Raw genomic sequence first — 20,529 nt, 5'->3', positions numbered from 1 at the left:
TTTCATGCCCAAAGCACCAAAAGTCCCAAGTTCAATCCCTAGTACCACCATAAGATGGAACTTAGAAGTGATCAGATAAAAACAAATAAGCAAGCAAACAACCCCTGTCAACAAATAAGTCACAGAAAACATGAGTACAAAAGGAATTGGATTTGTTATTTCAAAATTTATTTTCCCTTTTTTTGCTCTTGTTTTTTTTATTGTTGTTGTAGTTATTGTTGTCGTTATTGATGTCATTGTTGTTAGCACAGAGAGAAATGGAGAGAGGAGTGGAAGTAGGGGGGGGGAAGACACCTGCAGACCTGCTTCACTGCTTGTGAAGGAACTCTCCTGCAGGTGAGGAGCCAGGGCTCGAACTGGGATTCTTCCACTGGTCCTTGTGCTTCGCGCCACGTATGCTTAACCCGCTGTTACCACCGACTCTCTAAATGTTCATTTTTATGAAAGACAAGAGCACTGCTCAGCTCTGACATATTCAGTGCCAGGATCAAGCCTGAGGCCTCACACACACATACAAGGCCTTCACACTACCCACCGAGATGCCTCCCTAGACGCCTGAATAGTAAAAACAACTATTACTATGATGATTACTTGCATCATCACTGGCACTTTACTGCTCTGGGCTGACTTTTTTCAGACAGACAGGAAACAGAGACAAAGGGAAAGAAGGAACGATATTGTAACCCTGAAGTTTCTCCCAGTGCAGTACTGCTGGGACCAGGCCTGGGAGGGAGGTCCACATGATGCGCTTTCACACCTGCCACAGGGCCGTCTGAATTCTTATTAAAGGATCACAAGAGGCAGAAACTTCTTTATATGTAAACAATCTGAAATGCTCTCTGTTGTTTTATTCACAAGAGCATTTGCAACTGCCCACTTGACTCTGAGAAATAGTGTTAACTTGAATGAATGAAAAGCAGAGGCACATTTCCAAAACAAACTTAACTGAATTTTGAGTTCTAATTTTGGTGGTTTTTAGGAAACAGGTACAAAATGACTATAATTTGCTTAACATTTCCTCACCTGTAAAATGATAGGATTGGGTAGAGTAGTGTTTCTTAGCCCAGGAGCCATAAGAAAAGTGTGGTGGCATTTTTAGTTGGGGCTGGGAGACAGTGGGCTGAAGGCTCTATAAGATTCATGTACAGAACCACAAATGTGAAATTTCCTATGATACCTAGGGCAGTGTCAGTCAAAACACTGGGAAAGCTCCTACTGAGAGATAGTGGGGTAACTGACAGTCTGTGGTTTTTCTTTTACTATTATTTTTACACCTATTTATTATTGAGAGAGGGGGGAGAGAGGAAGAGAGGGAGAGGGAGAAGGAGGAGGGAGAGAATGAACTAGAATATCACTCTGGCACATACAATGCTGGGGATCAAGCTTGAGACCTCATGCTTTTAAGTCCAGTGCTCTAGGCACTACTAAGTCACTTCCTGCACGCAGGGCGTTCAAACTCTAAATTCCTTTAGGTGTGACACTAACTGAGTAAGTATAGTTTCATGAGGCTAGGTCAAGACAGGATTCCTGGCAATGGAATTTTGGAGAATTAATGACTGACAGACTTCTACTTTACCTGAAGACATTTGAAGGCATGGTTTGTTTTTCTCTTGCCTAACACAAAGCCTGCAGTCCAAGGGACACTCAACATATGAATAAATCCAGGCAGGGCTGGGCTGAAGTGGAGGCCTGTTGACTATAATTATCATCTCCCCCTCCTTTGGTAACTATCAGGCAAACAAAACTTGATCAACCAGCAAATGAATGCCTGAGTGAATCTTTGGGGGGTGGGGAGTCTAACTATAGTTGTGTCTAAAAAGAGAATGTGGGTAATATGATGACTTCTTTAAGTATTGTTTTCTTTTTTCCCTTTTACCATTAGAGTTATTGCTGGGGCTCAGTGCCTGTACAACTCCCCTGCTTCTGGCAGCCATTTGTTCTCTTGTAGAGAGACAGGGAGACACTGCAACACGGCTCTTGAAGTCTCACCCCTGCAGGGATTTCCATAGGGTGACCTGGGGCTCACACTCAGTGCCATGTGTGTGATAATGTGAGCCACTTGTTAGTGCCAGTATTTACAGAATTAATTTGAAATGTCTAAGTAAGACACCCCTAATCCCCCAGTTCATGGTTCCTACCCACTAGGGAAAACTCAGTTCAAAGGTAGTATTGACTCCCTCAGAAGACTGGCGTGCCAGAGCCTTGCAGGGAATAGCCAGCTGTCTTGCATTGGGGTCCTTTGCATTTTTAATGACAACTTGCAAACTAGTCACATTTGAGTTCATTGATGAGATATCAGCCATGCAGCACAGAATACAAAGCAGATAATGCTCCCCACCTGCTTAATACCCCTTCCCTCAACAGCTTTTCATTTCATTTTTTAAAAGTCCAAAGTCTTTGCCGAGGCCCACAAGGAACCACATCTCTGACCCCACCCTAGCCCTCTGATCTCATTTCAAATAACACCCCCTCTCGCTAATTTAACTTCTGCCCCTTTCTGTTCCTTAAATGCACAAAGCTCATTTGCATCTGAGGCCCTAGGCTTATAAACTCTCTCCTTTGGTGCACTCATTTCTTGCTTCCTTCTCATCCCTTAGCTGTCAGCAACAAGGCCTTCCCTCATGCCCCATCTCTGCTTCTTTTTTCTTTTTTCTTTTTTTTTTTTTTCCCTCCAGGGTTATTGCTGGGCTCGGTGCCTGCACCATGAATCCACCGCTCCTGGAGGCCATCTTTTCCCCCTTTTGTTGCCCTTGTTGTTGTAGCCTCGTTGTGGTTATTATTATTGCCATTGTTGACACTATTCGCTGTTGGATAGGACAGAGAGAAATGGAGAGAGGAGGCGAAGACAGAGAGGGGGAGACAAAGATAGACACCTGCAGACCTGCTTCACCACCTGTGAAGCGACTCCCCTGCAGGTGGGGAGCCGGGGGCTTGAACCGGGATCCTTACGCCGGTCCTTGTGCTTTGTGCCACATGCGCTTAACCCACTGCGCCACCACCCGACCCCCTCTGCTTCTGTTTTCTTTTATGCACATCACATGTTCCCACTTGGTTTTTTTTTCCATTTAATTATTTACTTAGGATTTATCTGTATGTCGCCCTACATGAATCGAATACTTCAGAGAATGCTAGGACTTTGTTTCCTGCACAATATCTGACACCAGGCAGAGACTCAGTAACAAATTCTGTTTGTTGAATAAAAAAGGAAATGGGGAAGGGGGGAGATAGTGACGCACCAGGTTGAGCACACGTGTTATAGTGTGCAATGACCCGGGTTCGAGCCCCTGGTCCCCACCAGCAGGGGGAAAGCTTCACAAGTGGTGAAGCAGTGCTGCAGGTGTCTCTCTGTCTCCTCTCTCTGTCTTCCCCTTCCTCTCAATTTCTGGCTGTCTCTATCAAATAAATAAAGATTAAAATTTTTTTAAAATTTTAAAAAAAAGGAAATCAGGGCTGGGGAGATAGTTAAGTAGGAGAGTGCCTGCTTTGCACCAACAAGGCCCTGGGTTTGTTCCCTGGTACACTCTATACTATCCTTACCTCCAAAAAAGCCTTTCTTAAAAGCTTAACATTTCCTTAAGAGCTGAAGACCATTCCCCCAAGACACTAAATAGGAAGAATGGATTCAGCCTTTTTCTTGGGTAGGCATAACTCTACCAGGGGGAGGATGCCACAGACGAGAATGCAAGGTTCTTCTGTAATGTAAGTGGCTGGAGACATTGGCAAGTGGGGAGAAAAAAAAATAGGCTATGAAAGTTGAATCAGGGGCCGGCTGGTGGTGCACCTAGTTGAGCACACATACTACAATGCACAAGGGCCTGGGTTCGAGCCCCCAGGCCCCACCTGCCGAAGGAAAGCTTCATGAGTGGTGAAGCAGTGCTGCAGGTGTCTCTCTGTCTCTCTTCCTCTCTATTCCCCCCTTCCCTCTCAATATCTGGTTGTCTCTATCAAATAAATGCAGATAATAAAAAAATTAAAAGCTGAATCACAGTCAAGAAAGAATAGGAAATAAAAAGATAAGGGAATAAGGCAGGACAAGATGGCAACAAGGGTGAGATCCTGTGGGGTGGGGAGGGCAGGGTCAATAGCATTTCTGGCCTCAGAGTGTTTGGAGCCACCTCTGCAATGGATGCCACAGGTGTTGAGTGTCGAAGTGCTTTCTGGCTTCGTCTGTAAAGAGGTATTCCCAGATCAGTGTTAGTTTATGAAAGAATGGGAAAACACAAAGTGAAACCTGAACTGGGTTTGGTGTACTGCAGCAAAGGACTCTGGGAAAGAAGAGAAAGGAAGGGAGGATGGTGGTGTTGATGTTGGGGGGGGGGGGTTTGGGGTACTCATGCATGTTGGTGGAAAAGGTCCTAAGTTGGGGGGTGAAAGTGTTCTGCAGACAACTATCACAGGGAGATGAGAAATTGTACCCAGGTGTCAACAACTGTGCTATAGTCCATTAGCTCTCCAATAAAGAAAGAAGAGAAGAGAAGAGAAGAGAAGAGAGTAAGAGAGAGAGAGAGAGACTACTTAAGGATGGATCAGACAAAAGATGAAGAAAGGGACAGTAGACAGGTTAAATGACCTGCCATGTACAAGGCTAGCAGCAGCAGAGCTGGTGTCAGAAACTAGTCTCCACGATTCAGTATCCTTACTATTATAGTAAGGATACTGAATCTCATTTTAGGTTCGGAAGGAAAAGTTAACTTCATTCTGTAAACACCATCGGAGGCTATAATGAGTGGGAGAAGAGGGCAATGCTTATATTGCTTTTGTCTTCATGATTTATAATATAAAAGGTAGAAGATAAGTAGATTACAAACCCAAATAAGACAATCACAATTCTGGACTTCTAAGAGAATTTTAAATTTTAAATTTTAAATCTCCCTCTTTCAATATATAGATCCATCCCAGATTTATGATAGAGTAAAATAAAACCATGATCAATAGGTTTTCAAGTCAATAAGTACAGATCCTACATATTTAGCTCCAGAAGTAGAAAACCGAGAGTGGATAGAAGGTCATCACAGAGAATAGTATGGCTCTTACTCGTCTTGGAATACAAGGACAGAATCACAACCGATGTGTCATGGAGTTTTGTAGAGACCCCAGATCGGTACAGAAACCTGTTTGAATATGAGAATTTTAAAAAAAAATTATTCTGGTTTTTCAAATTGTGTTTTTGTGACTACCTGTTAAACGGTATTTTCCACTGTTAGTGGAAAGATGTTTAAGAATACTACAGGGGAAAAAGAAAGAATACTACAGGGGGCTGGGTGGTGGTGCACCAGGTTGAACACACATAGTAGGAAGCGCAAGGACTGGCTCAAGGATCCCAGTTGAAGGCCCCGACTCCCCACCTGCAGGGAGGTCGCTTCACAGGCGGTGAAGCAGGTCTGCAGGTGTCTATCTTTCTCTCCCCTCTCTGTCTTCCCTTCCTCTCTTGATTTCTCTCTGTCCTATCCAACAACAACAGCAGCAACAACAATAATAACAGCAACAACGACAATGGAAAAAAGATGGCTGCCAGGAGCAGTGGATTCCTAGTGCAGGCACCAAGCCCCAGAGACAGTCCTGGAGGAAAAATATATATATACTATAGCCTAGCTCCTCAATCTATAACACCTTGCTCAGTAGCAAAATGCTCCTACCAGTTTTCTCTTGGGGGTGGACTGGAGAAGAAGCAGTACCAGATTAAAATGTACATTCATTGTAAAAGGAATATTACTTTCAAAATGGCTAAAAAAAAAAGGGAAAGTATGTGATCTAAATAACAAAAGCATTACTCACTCTCCATATATTATTTGTACAGTTACATAGGAGGCTGTTCCTTTGAACACAATCTCAGAAACACAGAGAAATTAAAACAAACATTATCCTATGGCCTCTTAACATAAATTGGCATAATCTTGGGAAAAAAATCTGAACTATATTTCATCTATTTTGACATTATCTCACTTATAATGATGCCCTTTGCTTCTTGCTTAGAGAATTATCCTTCCTTTCTTAGATTCAGTGGGTCCAGGAACATTTATTCCTACTCCGGGTACAGAAATGGCATATGATTAAGGACTAAGCAGAATATCACATTCATTTTTGCCCCAGAGCCTTTATTGGTGATGGCCTGTGATTTCATCAGAACCAAAGGAACTTACAGCAGAAGGGAGAACTCTTGCTGGGATATGAGGACAGAGTTGGCTGTGAGCATGGAGAAGCTGAAAATGCTGCACTTAGCCTTTGACGGCAGAATCTGAAACTGAGCTCAACAAAGTGGAAAGTTGGGAGTGGAGAATCTCTCTCTCTCTCTCTCTCTCTCTCATCCCCCTTCGATTTACCAGAGGACAACACTAAACTGGATTTTGGTGGTGCTGGGGATTGAACCTGGAATCTTTGGGACCTCAGGCACGAAGGTCTTTCTGCATAACCACTGTTCTATGTCCTCAGTCCGAGAAACCAACTATTGACATTGTTGGTTGAGTCTTGAACCCATTTTTGGACTTGGAATTTACTTTAGCAACTGCATTTCCCATTTGATTTAAGCTGGTCTGACTAGTCTATCGCTAGCAATATGAACATCCTTTAGGTGATGTAGGAACTGGTACTAAAAGTGAGTGTTGATGGTGACTAGCTCTGACTGAGGATTGCTTTGAAGGCTGTGCAGGCAATCCACATTACATGACAGCAACACTGTTGCTTATGCTGCCACCTACTGGTTTTCAGGAGGGGAAAAATAGAGTAAATGTTGGAGAGAGCCGTGTGTGTTTTTTTTTTTTTTCAGGGTTTTCACTGGGGCTTGCTGCCGGCACTCAGCACTCTGAACCTACTGCTCCTGGTGGCCATTTTCTTTCCCATTTTATTTGACAGGACAGAGAGAAATTGTGAGAGAGGGGAAATAGACTGGGTGAGAGAAAGACACCTGCAGACTTTCTTTGCTGCTTGTGAAGCATCCCCCCTCACCCCGCAGATGGGGAGTTAGCTTGCACCATCCTTGAACTATGTGCACTTAACAGGGTGCGCCACCCGCCAGACCCCTGTTGCTATTTTTGGTAGCTTGCAACAAGAGCCACAGAGAAGAGATCAGCTTGGGCTGAAATGGAGGGGGAATGCATCTTTTTAAAGAGGCCCCTCCTGGTTTTTGCCAATAATCTTCAATTTGATGCAAGTTATCTAGAGACTTGAGGAATGAAGACAACAAACAAATTCTCTCAATTATGCTGAAGTCAAAATAGGGTCCGAAGGTAAGAACTTTAGCAGGATATGAGTTTGGAACATAGAAGAAGCTTGATTTCCAATTTTCCCTTCAAAGATATTGTGTTATTCTCTTTGGGATGACACTGGGATTGTTTTCAACAGTAAGGAGTAAAGTATCAGGGGTTATATCACTTCAGGTTATTGTTTTAAATTAAGCCAAGACAGTCTACAGCCATACTACGTGGACCATACCTGACTGCACCTGATCAAACTGTATCATGTCAAGAGACCAAGATAGAAATTACAGTGGGCACGTGTTACAGTGCACAAGGACCTAGGTTTGAGCCATCGGCCCCCCACCTGCAGGGAGAAAGCTTCACGAGTGGTGAAGCAGTGCTGCAGGTGTCTCTCTGTCTCTCTCCCTCTCATCCCCTTCCCTCTTGATTTCTGGCTGTCTCTAGCAAATAAATAAATTTTTTTTTTAAAAAAAGATGATTGAAATTACAATGGTTTGAGGTGAAAGAGGTTCACTTGCTAGGTTCACCTGTCCCAGTCTGATTTCACATTCCAAGACACAGCCTTGCATTTTTGGTTATTAGTTCATGGGGGCTCAGGGCTTGAAGAAGGCTACGAAATGTGTACTAAAGAATAAATTCAAGACTGGTCCCAAACAGCTTATGATACCTCAAAGCCTAAAGCAACCTTCTAGACCACTAACACCAGGGGAACAGAAAGTGTATGCCTGGGGAAAGGAGCAGCCCCGCTCTAAGATACAGTTTTGCATGACAACAGATAAGGAAGAACTCTCCAGAGAGGTCAGCATGGGTTGACCAGCAACATTCTTATTCCACTACCTGCACACGTTGGCTTTGCTTAGTAGGTTATAAAATATGTTAGAAACTAGAGACCAATGTCTAGTGCTCTCCTTTCCTAAAGTTTAATTATAAAATCCCCTCCTGAACTTCCTCTGCCACTGTACACTGGCTTTTCAACATCATCTAACCATTGGCGCATGAGACACTGTTCAACACTGACTGGAAAGACTACATGGAGCATCAACTGAGGGCCGGATGTGGACCTGAATTAATTGGATTCTATCCTGGCCCCTGTCAGCTTTCTTTCTCAAGTGAGGCTATCTGCTAGTGTCAGAGATGAGTCAGGTTCTCTATTAAAGTGACACAACAGTGACTTGCTTGGAAAGGGTAAATGAAAATCACATCTAGGGAGAGGAAAACAAAAAAAAGATATTGGGACCATCTAGAAAGGACATTGCGGGGCCAGGTGGTGGCATACCTGGTTAAGCGCACATAGTATGGTGCAGGCACAAGGACCCAGGTTTAAGCACCCGGTCCCCACCTACAGGGGGAAAACTTCACGAGTGGTAAAGTAGAGCTGTGGGTGTCTCTCTCCTTTCTATCTTCCCAACCTCTCTCAATTTCTGTCTCTATCCAATAATAAGTAGCAATAATAAAAACATTACCATAGTGGGTCCATATATTCATGTACAATCAGCCTGTCACTTAGGCTTCCAAAAAAAAGCTCAGGACAGGAGGCTGGGCGGTAGTGCAGCAGGTTAAGTGCGCATGGCACCAAAGGCACAAGGGCTGGCCTAAGGATAGCAGTTTGAGCCCCCGGCTCCCCACCTGCAGGGAAGTCGCTTCATGGGTGATGAATAAGGTCTGCAGGTGTCTTCCTCTTCCCCTCTCTGTCTTCCCCTCCTCTCTGAATTTCTCTCTGTGCTACCCAACAAAGGCAACAGTAACAATAACAACAACAAGGACAACAAAATGGGAAAAATGGCCTCCAGGAGCAGTGGATTCATGTGGCAGGTACTGAGCCCCAGCAATAACCCTGGAGGCAAAAAAAAAAAAAATGCTCAGGACAATAGCTGCTGAGGACACAATGGAGAACATTGTCTTTCCACACTGACAGTTTAGCAGTGCTTTTATTTATTATTTTTAAAAGTACTTTATTTATTTATTCATGAAGAAGATAGGTGGAGAGAAGAGGAAGAACCAGACATCACTCTGGTACATCTGCTCCCAGGGACTGAACTTAGGACCTCATGCTTGAGAGTCCAGTGATTTATCCACTGCACCACCTCCTGGACCACAGTTCAGCAGTGTTTTGTTTAGAAAATAACAACAACAATAAATTCTGTGGTTGGAACATCACTCGTCTTAACTTCTTTGAAGGGAAAATGCTTTTCACATATGGAAAGACCCTTCACGCTTTTTTATGAAAGCACTGCCTTAGGTCACTGAAAATACCAAGATTTCCCAGCTGGTTAGCAATATCCAATATAAGAGGTTCCCAGGGGGAACCCCCGTGAAAAATACAGAGAAGTTTCTTACTACTCATGGGGCAGACGAGTGGAAAGCCCCAAGTCTACATCCTGCCATGTAGGTAACTGTAGACACACATACGGAGAAGCTACGGGCTTGAAGATAAACTGTATGGCCTTTGTGACTTATCATTCGATATAAAGCCCAGGATGGGATCTTTACAATTACTACTTAGCAGTAGTCACACTGCTGCTAAGTCAGAATTCTCCCCTGCTATGCGGTTACTTGGCATTCCCCACAAAAAACAGAATCTTGTGGAAATCAAAGCCCCTCCCTGGGGCATTCAGCCCTGTACTTTTGTACTTGACTGCCCATCTGAGCACTGCAGGAAGCACTCAGTGACCCAAAACTCCCCCCGGGAGAGGGTCTCTGATAGCATACAAGCCAGTCCCACTGGTACAGCTTCTTCCTGGAGGAGAGACAGACCCAAGCACTCTCCATGCAGACAGAAAATTCGCGCATTTATGTTGCAAAATGGGTGCTCCCTCCTGGGAGTCAGTCAGACCTGGGGGCCAGGGATGCTAGATGAACTTGTTGTAAATGATGGCCAATTAAAATTATATATCAAGGCAAAAAATAAGGAGTTTGAAGCAAGGCATTTATTCTTTTTTTTAATTTTTAAATTAATTTTTGTTTTTTATTATTTATTTTCCCTTTTGTTGCCCTTGTTGTTTTGTTGTTGAAGTTATTATTATTGTTGTTGTTGTTGTTGATGTTGTTGTTGGATAGGACAGAGAGAAATGGAGAGAAATGAGGGGAAGACAGAGATGGGGAGAGAAAGCTAGACACCTGCAGACCTGCTTCACCACCTGTGAAGCATCTCCCCTGCAGGTGGGGAACCAGGGGCTCGAACCCGCATCCTTATGCCAGTCCTTGCGCTTTGAGCCATGTGCACTTAACTCACTGCGCTACTGCCCGACCCCCAAGGCATTTATTCTTTTGCAAAAGGGCGTGCTGCCAACAGTGGCCGTCAGGCAGCAGCACAGCCCCCTTCACCCTTCTCCCATCTGTTAAACCTGACACAGAACTGTCTCCTCCACCCCTGGGCTGGGCTTCAGAGCTCAAATCTCCCCATTGCCGAAATAAGGAGAGGAGGACGAGAGTCTGAGGGTCTCTGCTGGAGGATTAGCAAGCACTGCAAGGAGCTGACCTAAAGAAAACAAAATTACTGGCCACAGGTGGTCATAGATAACAATTTATAAAAAGAACTTTTGTGCTAAACAGTTGTTGTAGTCATGCTCTTTTGAAGACCATCTCTCAGTCTGCAGCATGCTGACTACCCCATGCAGTAAAGAATCATCACATACAGCCTGCTGATAGTTACCTAGACCTAAACCTTAAGTCCCTATGAACTCAAAGTAATTACTGCACTGTTGTGTAAGGCCAGAATTTCCTGGCAATGCAACTGTCATGGAAATGAAATATTATTAGGAGTCCTGGTGGTGGTACACCCAGCTAAGCTCACATAGTAAGTACTACTAGGGGTAAGGACCCTCAAAGGGTCTGGGTTCAAGACCCCAGCTTCCCACCTGCAGGAGGGATGCTTTACAAGTGGCAAGCAGGTCTGCGGTGTCTGACTATACCTTTCTCTCTCTCTCCTCTCTCAATTTTTCTCTGTCTTGTCCAATAAAATGGAAAAAATGGCCACCAGGAGCAGTGGATTCATAATGCAGGCACCAAGCCCCAGTGGTAACCTCAGAGGCAAACAAGGCAAAGAAAATAAATGGAGTAGGGCACCAAAGTAAAAAGCCTGGGTGAGGAGGAGGGTGGATGTTCAGCTTCATGGGGGAGTGGGACACAGTCTTTTGGTGGTGGGAATGGTGTTTATGTACACTCCTACTAATTTGTAGTCATATAAATCACTATTTAAGTACTCTGAGAGAGGAAAAACTGATTGAATGTCTCAAACTTTTTAAAGCACAGACTGAGTCTTTTTAATACAAAGGCTGAGTCTTGGGTAAGTTGACTCTCTTAAAAGCTTAGTCCAGGAAGAACAGAAGCAACCGGTGGCACAGCTATATACAAATAATGTCAAAGGACATAAAATATGGTGATGGTGTGTATGATACAGCAAATCCTAACAGGGTTTTTTCAAAGTTAACTCGATTGCCAAACAATGTGATTACGACAATAACTATCTATTGTCTTCTTAAGCCCTAAGACAGCAGGAACCTCCCACTTCCTCTATAGAGCCTGTATTTCCCCCAGTCCTGGAACCTCTGGAGTGGGACTCACTTTCCTGCATGCTTCTCTCAAGTCATATCAAATGATATTGCATCTGCCGATCCCAACTTAATCAATGCAACGAGTATCACCTCAGCATGCTTCACTTCAGACTGTGTCCAGAGATATCAGGCATGGAATGTCAACCCCTCACCCTCATTACTCGGGTGAGACCTTTCCTTTCTCTAGTTCCATTCCAGGAGGTTCACATTCTAACAAAGTCCCAAAACCTAGATATAGACCAGATCCCGTAAGATAGAGAATATACCTGAAAGCAACAATACATAATAGTCTGTAGTGAGTCAGTATCAAGTTCATAATGAAATAGTGTCTACTTAGACTTAGATACCCTCCTCACTTACTTCCTATTACAGTTCTCTCACTCACTCCAAAGCTAACCTTATCAAAGCACAGACTGCAAAAGCTGAATAAGGGCAAGAGACTGGCATACTTTAATGATGACTCTTTTGATTCTCTGAATGGCTGATGGGGAAAACAGACTTGGAAAAACACTTTCTAGTTGTCTCCAGTGGACTGGCTACTCTTCCAGGCCACAGGCAAGGCAGTGAAAAGAGCTTCCTAATGTGTCCTAGGCATGGGCACTGTTCCCTCAACTTCGCAAGAGAAGGCAGGAGCAACAGGATCAGGAAAGGACACAATCACTCCCACCACCATTTTCCGTCTTAATGTTTTTCACTTTGCTCATATTAAATATTCTTATTATTTAATTAATTAATATTATTATTATTAATTAATATTATTCAGATGCTTCTCAATTCAGTATTGGACCACTTCTTTCTGTTTCAGAACCATTCAGACATAATATCAGTTGCTGGCTTCTATTTTAAAAAAAAAAAGTAACTTTATAGCAAGGAAGATAACACAGCAATAACACACAGGCCTTACATGAGGTAGGTCCTGGATTTGATTCCAGGCACCACTAATAAACAGAATTGAGCAGTTCTCAACTCTGTGACAATATTTAAATATTGATGGGTTTGAGACTAACACACCACAAACACTGAGGCATAACAACATGATCAAGACGTGTTACGTTTGGTAGGTCAACCTCAGGAAGTGGACAGTTTTCTTTCTTTCTTTCTTTCTTTCTTTCTTTCTTTCTTTCTTTTTCTTTCCTTCCTTCCTTCCTTCTTTCTTTCCTTCCTCCTTCCTTGTTTCCATCCATCCTTCCTTCCTTTCTCCCTCCCTCCCTCCCTCCTTCCCTCCCTTCCTTCCTTCTTTCCTTCCTTCTTTTAAAAGTCTGAGTGATTCCTCCCTGCCACAGCACTAACACTATCTTAAAAAGCAAACAGAAAGCCAAAATAAAAAGAAACTACATGTAAACAAGCCTTAACTTGGATGCTACTTTGGCTTCTGGATGGCAGTTGTGTCTAAGCTACAGAAATCCGTAGTTGTCTGGGTACCAGGGCCAAGGTCAAGAACCAGTTGTCTGGCATAACCTCCACCTCTGTAGCAGCCTTGTCCGCATCCAGCCACGTCCCTTTCTCCCTGACCGCACGCTACCCCCTTTTCACTCCCACCTCACCGCAGCTTCCTCCTTCCATGTTTGTCTCTTCAGTTAAGACTTCAAGTATCTGGCATTACTACCATCCCCTGATACAGCCCCATCCCACCTCCAAATCTGTGTTCTTTTCAGCCAAAAGGAAAAACACAAAGAAGATTAGCTATCAGAAATAAAAATATTCTCTATAACTTTCTATTTGCTCATCGTGTGTGTCTTTGCTCTGCACGGTGGTGGTCCATTAAAGAAAGATAGAGCATATTATTATGTGCTGACTGCAATCTGGGGCACTGAGGAAGCTATAGTGTTCAAACAGACACCATTCTCCACCCTCACAGATCCTACATTCATATCTGAGGTGATGATAGGATGAAAGGGAAAAAAAAGATTTATCTCATTTTGTGCAGTGCCAGTGTCCAGTTTCAGCCCAGGTCATCCTGCCTTATACAGAGGAACTTTAAAAAGATCAATGCCAAAGGAAGGCCTAGTTCAGACTCACTTTTAGGCTCCAGAGCTCTTGGAGAAGGTAGTCATTCAACTTTAGAAGCATTGTCAAAACATATTTAAGGGTGTGCTGGCAGCTCAGACCACATATCTACTTAACTCATAATGTGACTACCTTAAAACTTCAGCTCTGGGGCGTAAGGATCCTGGTTCGAGCCCCCAACTCCCCACCTGCAGGGGAGTCGCTTCACATGTGGTGAAGCAGGTCTACAGGTGTCTCTCTTTCTCTCCCCCCTCTGTCTTCCCCTCCTCTCCATTTCTCTCTGTCTTATCCAACAACGACGACATCAATAACAACAATAATAACTACAACAATAAAAGAAAAACAATAAGGGCAACAAAAGGGAATAAATAAATATTTTTTAAAAAATTCAGCTCTATGGCTGGGAGGTGGCACACCTGGTTGAGCGCACATGTTACAATGCGCAAAGACCTGGGTTTGAGCCCCCAGTCTCCACCTGCAGGTAGAAAGCTTTGCGAGTGGTGAAGCAGTGCTACAGGTGTCTCTCTGTTTCTCTCCCTATCTCCCCCTCAAGTCGCTGCCTTTTCTTTTAAAAGAGAACAGGATTGCTGACCCAAGTGATGATAAATTAGTAGACTTTTTGTTGAGATAGATATTTGGCTGGGGGGGGGGGAAATAACATGTATTAAGATCACACAGTATGAGGTTAACTTCCTTTTTCTTATCAACGTAACATTGACTTATAAGCCCGTGTGTGTGTGTGTGTGTGTGTGTGTGTGTGTGTGTGTAGTTTCTTTCAGCTCTGGGGCCTTGCACATGCACAGTTCTACTGTTCAACCGGTAAATTAAAAAAAAAAATATTCTGTAACAGACACACACATACACACACACACACACACACACACACACACACACACACACGGGAAGAGATCCCACATCACTGTTCTACCCTTGATGGAGTGTCTGCCCCCTCCAGCCCCTGCATCCCACCCCAGGCCTGTTCCATGGTGTCCCCATGTGGTGCCGGGCTGGAGCCTGGGCTGTGCATGGTAAGCTGCATGCTCTACAGACTGACTATATTGCAGGCTCCAAACTACATCTGCATTTTTAGCTGAACCATTTCACCACTTTGCAACTTGCATTATCACACCTACCTGCCACCATGGTGACAATCTCCCTCCCCTACCTCAGAGATGAAAGTACTTAACTTTTTTCCTGCATTTAAAAATAACTTTTAAAAAAAAAATTAAAGAGCCATACATGAAAATACTTAGATTATATAAATGTTTTGTAAATGACTCAGCTGTACTCAGAAAAAAGTTAGCTGATATTTTGGAATTTCCTTTCAATCTTCTCTATGTGTACGCATCTGAAATGAAATCATAGTTTGGGTATATATGTATGTGTGTGAATGTACACACACACACACACACACACACAAAGTTTTATATACCTTTTTCACAATTCCTCCTATTATTAAATATTTCTTTATTGGGGGAATTAACTGTGTCAATAGCTTCCCATTTTACTGATGGACATTTTATTACCTATGTAGATATTTTTGTTAAATATTTAAATTGTGGGGTCCAGGTAGTGCCGCACCCAGCTATAAGCACACGTCTCACCAGGTGCAAGAACCAGGGACTGGTGAGTAGAAAGGTTCTACAAGGGCTTGAACAAAAGGCAGAGTTTTCATGGACAGAATGAGAGTAGAACAAGGTTATTAGAGAAAAAGAGAAAATTATTTCAGATAAAACTACCTTCCCTCCTTCTGCCTCCCCATAAAGAATTTTGGTCCATATTCCCAGAAAGTGAGAAAGAAAAGCTAAGGGGAGATGACCAAAGGGCTCAGAACTCCAATTCCATCAGGAGAGAGAGAGAGAGAGAGAGGAAAGACACTTTAAAAAAATTTTTTTTAAATTTTATTTATTCCCTTTTGTTGCCCTTGTTGTTTTATTGTTGTAGTTATTATTGTTGTTGTTGTCGTCGTTGTTGGATAGGACAGAGAGAAATGGAGAGAGGAGGGGAAGACAGAGAGGAGGAGAGAAAGACAGACACCTGCAGACCTGCTTCACCACCTGTGAAGTGACTCCCCTGCAAGGTGGGGAGCCGGGGCTCGAACCGGGATCCTTATGCCGGTCCTTGTGCTTTGCGCCACCTGCGCTTAACCCGCTGCGCTACAGCCCGACTCCCAGGAAAGACACTCTTAAGTAGTAGGTGTGACTTGGAAAAAAAGAGAAGGTAGGGCCATTACAAAATGTCAAATTTCTCAATTTTCTGCAAAACACTCTCACCACCAGGCTAGCTCTCCCTCCACCGTCAGGCACCAGGACCTGAAAGTCCCTCCCACTCCACCCCCAGTGTTTACTTTGATGTAACACACAAAATCCAGTCCAACTCCTACTTAGTGCTTCCCTTTTCTGCTGTGTTTATCTGTGGAGAATAGAGATAGTCCTTGAATATATCTGAATATTGGCTTTAAAAATACACAGAAGTGGTCACTGTTACACACCCAGCTGCCACGAAGCCAGAATTTTTGTTTGTTTGTTTATGAAACTTGGAGCTTTTAGGTAATATTTAGGTTTAAACGTAGAAGAAACAAAGGAAAGACTAGAGTCTAGTGATATAAAATAATCTTTGACATTTATTTGTTTGGTTTTTTATTAAATTTAGTTGGAGAGAAATTGAGAGGGGAAGGGAAGACAGGGAGAGAGAAATTGATAGCATTGATTCACTGTTCATGAAGCTTCCCCTGCAGGTAGGGGCTCGGGGCTTGAACCTGGGTCCATGAGCATGGTAACGTCCCCTCAACCAGCTGTGCCACTACTTGACCCTTTTGGTGACTATTTATTAATTTATTATTTATTTAATGATGAACCACTGCATTTATTTAGAAATATTTTGTTGTTGCTGCTGTTGTTGTTTTACAAGCTTAGGTATGTTTGCAAGTATTTCTTTTTAAAATTTTTATTAGTGATTTAATATTGATTTACAAAATAGAAGACAACAGGGTGTAACTCCACACCTTTCCCACCACCAGAATGAGTTCTGTGTCCCCATTCTCTCCATTGGAAACGGCAGCAGTTCTCCCAAGATCACAGGTACGGATTTCTATAACTATCAACATGTGTATTTGCCCATTTTTTCCCTATGGTCCTGCCTTCTCTTCCTTTCTAAGTCACACCTACTACTTCCAAATGTCCTTCCTTTTCTTCTTGTTCTTTTTTTCTTTTCTCTCTCTGGTTCCTGAGAGAATTGGAGTTCAGAGCCCTTTGGTTATCTTCCCCTAACATTTACCCCTCTGGGAGAGTGAAAAAAAAAATCTTTAAGAAATCTGCACCTCGAGATAGTTCATTTGGCAGAGCAAAAGAACCGGGGTTCAAAGCTGGACAGCACAAGAGAACACCATGAAAAATACCAGTAAAACCAGTAAGAGATCCATGGAGCACTGTGGTGACTCTTTCTATCCATAACAAAAGGAATGAAAAAGACAGTTTGAGGGCAATGGAATCGTATATACACAAGGCCCCAGCTGTGTAATAATAATAATAATAATAATAATAAATAATAATAAAATTACTCTTTGGTGATGGTAGACATGGTATGGCAACACACAACTTGAAGAGAGGTAAATGGTTCACTTAAAACAGTCTCACAGCTACCAGATGGTTTTGCTCATAACTGAAATACAGAGAATTGAAATGGGGGGAGGGTGGTGGTGCACCTGGTTAAGTACACATATTATCAAGCGCTGGGATCCAGTTCTAACCCCAACTCCCCACTTGCAAGGGATCCACTTCACAAGCGGTAAAGCAGGTCTGCCAGTATTTATCTTTCTCTCCCTCTCTCTATCTCCCTGTCATCTCTCAAATTCTCTCTCTACTATCTAATAAAAATTAGAAAGAAGGGGGGGGAACAAAAAGGGGAAAATGGCCACCAGGAGTGGTGGATTCATAGTGGAGGCATCCAGACCCAGTGATAACCCTGGAGGCCAAGGCGCGCGCGCACACGCGCACACGCGCACACGCGCACACACACACACGCGCACACGCACACACACACACACGCACATGCACACGCACACACACACACACACACACACACACACGGGGGCAAGGAGAGAGAACTGAAATACATGAACTTGGGAAAAACAGAAGTAGCCAAACTATCTCTAAGACTTTGTGAGGACTACGGTGCTTATTGTTGGGAAGGGGGCAATCTAATTTTGGCAGTGTAGAACTATACTGTGCAATCTTACAGACCACTACTAAGTCACTAATAATAATTTTAAAAGTAAACACTGTTACAGACAAATATAAAAATACAGTCTTGTAAGCCAAGATTATTGCAATAACAATAAATAGTTTCTATCCCCAATTGGGAAGAGGGAGTAAAGTTGTCTAAGAACAGCTTGCTACAGCCCTTCCTGCCTCAAAGTGGAAGTGGGAATGCTCTGATTTCTGATACACACATGCAGAGATGTGCAAACCTCTAACGTCTTCAGTACAGCAAATAACGCATTAGAGCCTGAGTCACCTTAGTCCATCTTTCACAAGACTAGAGTTCCCAGGAACTAAGGAGCACTTCAAACAGAGCTAATGCATATCTAGGCTTCCTTCATCTTTGCCATCTTCATTAGCCACTATGACAATATTTTGGAAAAAGTAAAATCTAACTTGGAACAACTTTTTTATAATTGAAAACTTTGAATATAATTTATTCACTTCATTCACCTGAGGACCTGGGCTAAAGTGACAGCCTCTGGTCTTCTTCTTTCCTTTTTTTTCAAGTCAACAACCCTCAGGTCTACTGTTCTCTCTTGAGACCATTTACACGGTCTACACCGGGGCTGGCTGGTAGTGCACCTTGTTAAGCACACACATCACCATGTGTAAGGACCTGCGTTCAAGTCCCTGCTCCCCACCTGCAGAGGGGGAGGCTTCATGAGCCATGAAGCAATGCTATAGGTCTCTTTCTCTCCCTTCCCTCCCCATTTCTCAGTCTCTATCTAAAAATGATAAAATAAAAATATTTATTTTATCTATCTATCTATCTATCTCAGTGAGAAAGGCATATGCTTTGGGATGAAGTATCTGGCACACCTGAGTCATCTGATACCATCAGTCGTCGGTGCTACTCTTAAGTGACTAAGCTTTTCCACAGCTAGTGCTACTCAGCAGAGAAGAAGATGTAGCAGACAAAGTGGCTCTTCTGGCTCACAGAGGAATAATTCAATGCAATGAAGAATTTATTTGGGGGACCAGGTGGTGGTGCAGTGGGCTAAGCGCACGTGGCACAAAGTGCAAGGACCGGCTTAAGGATCCTGGTTCGAGCCCCCAGCTCCCCATCTGCAGTGTGGTCGCTTCACAAGCAGTGAAGTAGGTCTGCAGGTGTCTATCTTTCTTTCCCCTCTTTGTCTTTTGCTCCTCTCTCCATTTCCCTCTGTCCTATCCAACAACAATGACAGCAATAACACCAATAATAACAACAACAATGATAAACAACAAGGGCAATAAAAGGGAAAAAAATGGCCTCCAGGAGCAGTGGATTCATAGCACAGTCACCGAGCCCCAGTAGTGACCCTGGAGGCAAAAAAAAAAAATTATCTGGGTGAGGTAGATAGTATAATAGTTTTGCAAAAGGTTTTTTATGCCTGAGGCTCCAAAGTCCCAGGTTAAATCCCTTGAATAACCATAATCCAGAGCTGAGTAGTGCTATGGCTAAAAAAAAAAGTCCATTTATTTACAATGAAGAATTTGTTCTCTATGCTATATTGGAAAAGCTGAGTATGAGAAATTTCAGGCTTTCTTTCCTTTCTTTCTTTCTTTCTTTCTTTCTTTCTTTCTTTCTTTCTTTCTTTCTTTCTTTTTCTTGTCTCCAGGGCTATCTCTTGGGCTTTGTGCCTACATTATGAATCCACTTCTCCTGGCAGCCAACTTTTCCATTGTTGTTGTTGCTGCTGTTGTTGGAGAGAACAGAGAAAAATTGAGAGGGGAAGGGAAGACAGAGAGGGAGTAAAGAAAGATAGACACCTGCAGGCCTGCTTCACCGCCTGTGAAGAGACACCACCACCCCCCCCCCCCCCCCGCAGGTGAGGAGCTGGGGGCTCGAATCAAGATCCTTGTGCTGGTCCTGGCACTTCGCACTGTGCTTGCTTAACCCCGTGAGCTACTGCTCAGCCCCCTAGATTCTCTATTTTATATAAATCCCACAACTAGTTTTCATATCAGTTTAGGCCTATTTCAAAAAGCTAGCACTGAGCCACACAATTTGTGCTGTTCCACTGTTGTTCACAGATGAGCCTACATTTTTGTATAATCTCAAAGATGGCCAGAATCAATGAATATAAATTCAGGGGAAAAAATTGCCCCAGAACAAAAACATAGTTTGTCCTAAGAGTTATGGAGAAATGGAGATTAACACACTAATGATATGTTCACTGTCTTGTTTTCACATCACCTGAGAAGGTGGTTATCACTAGATGTGTTAAAGTTCTAAGAACTAAGAGGATGGGGGAGTACCTTGTCTCCAAATTCTTCCTTGCAGAAAGCAGGATTTCACCCCTCAGTTTACTAAGGAAATATCCAAAAGTCCTCTGGGGAATCTCATTCAATCAACGGATGAAAGATTGCCTTTATTCTTTAAAGCTGCTTTATTCTCGTGGTTGAGGAGTAAACAAAGGGAACCACGAATGAATACCTGTGAATGTTTTCAGAGATAGCACAAAATCAACTCAGAGAAACCAGGCCACAAAGCAAGATCTGATACCTGTGACCAAGTGAGAACAAAAACCATGA

At 43.2% G+C, this 20,529-nt stretch overlaps 2 protein-coding genes across 8 annotated transcripts in view; one reads left to right on the top strand and one right to left on the bottom strand.

Moving 5' to 3' along the window:
* The window catches only part of SCRN3 (secernin 3), a 302,935-nt gene that overhangs the window by 200,930 nt on the left and 81,476 nt on the right, over positions 1–20,529 (top strand). The window lies entirely within an intron of this gene.
* The window catches only part of WIPF1 (WAS/WASL interacting protein family member 1), a 151,083-nt gene that overhangs the window by 50,234 nt on the left and 80,320 nt on the right, over positions 1–20,529 (bottom strand). The window lies entirely within an intron of this gene.

Source organism: Erinaceus europaeus, chromosome 18 (genome assembly GCF_950295315.1).
Source record: "Erinaceus europaeus chromosome 18, mEriEur2.1, whole genome shotgun sequence".
Taxonomy (NCBI): Eukaryota; Metazoa; Chordata; class Mammalia; order Eulipotyphla; family Erinaceidae; genus Erinaceus; species Erinaceus europaeus.
The sequence above is the reverse complement of the archived record's forward strand: the minus strand, read 5'-3'. Positions and strand labels throughout refer to the sequence as shown.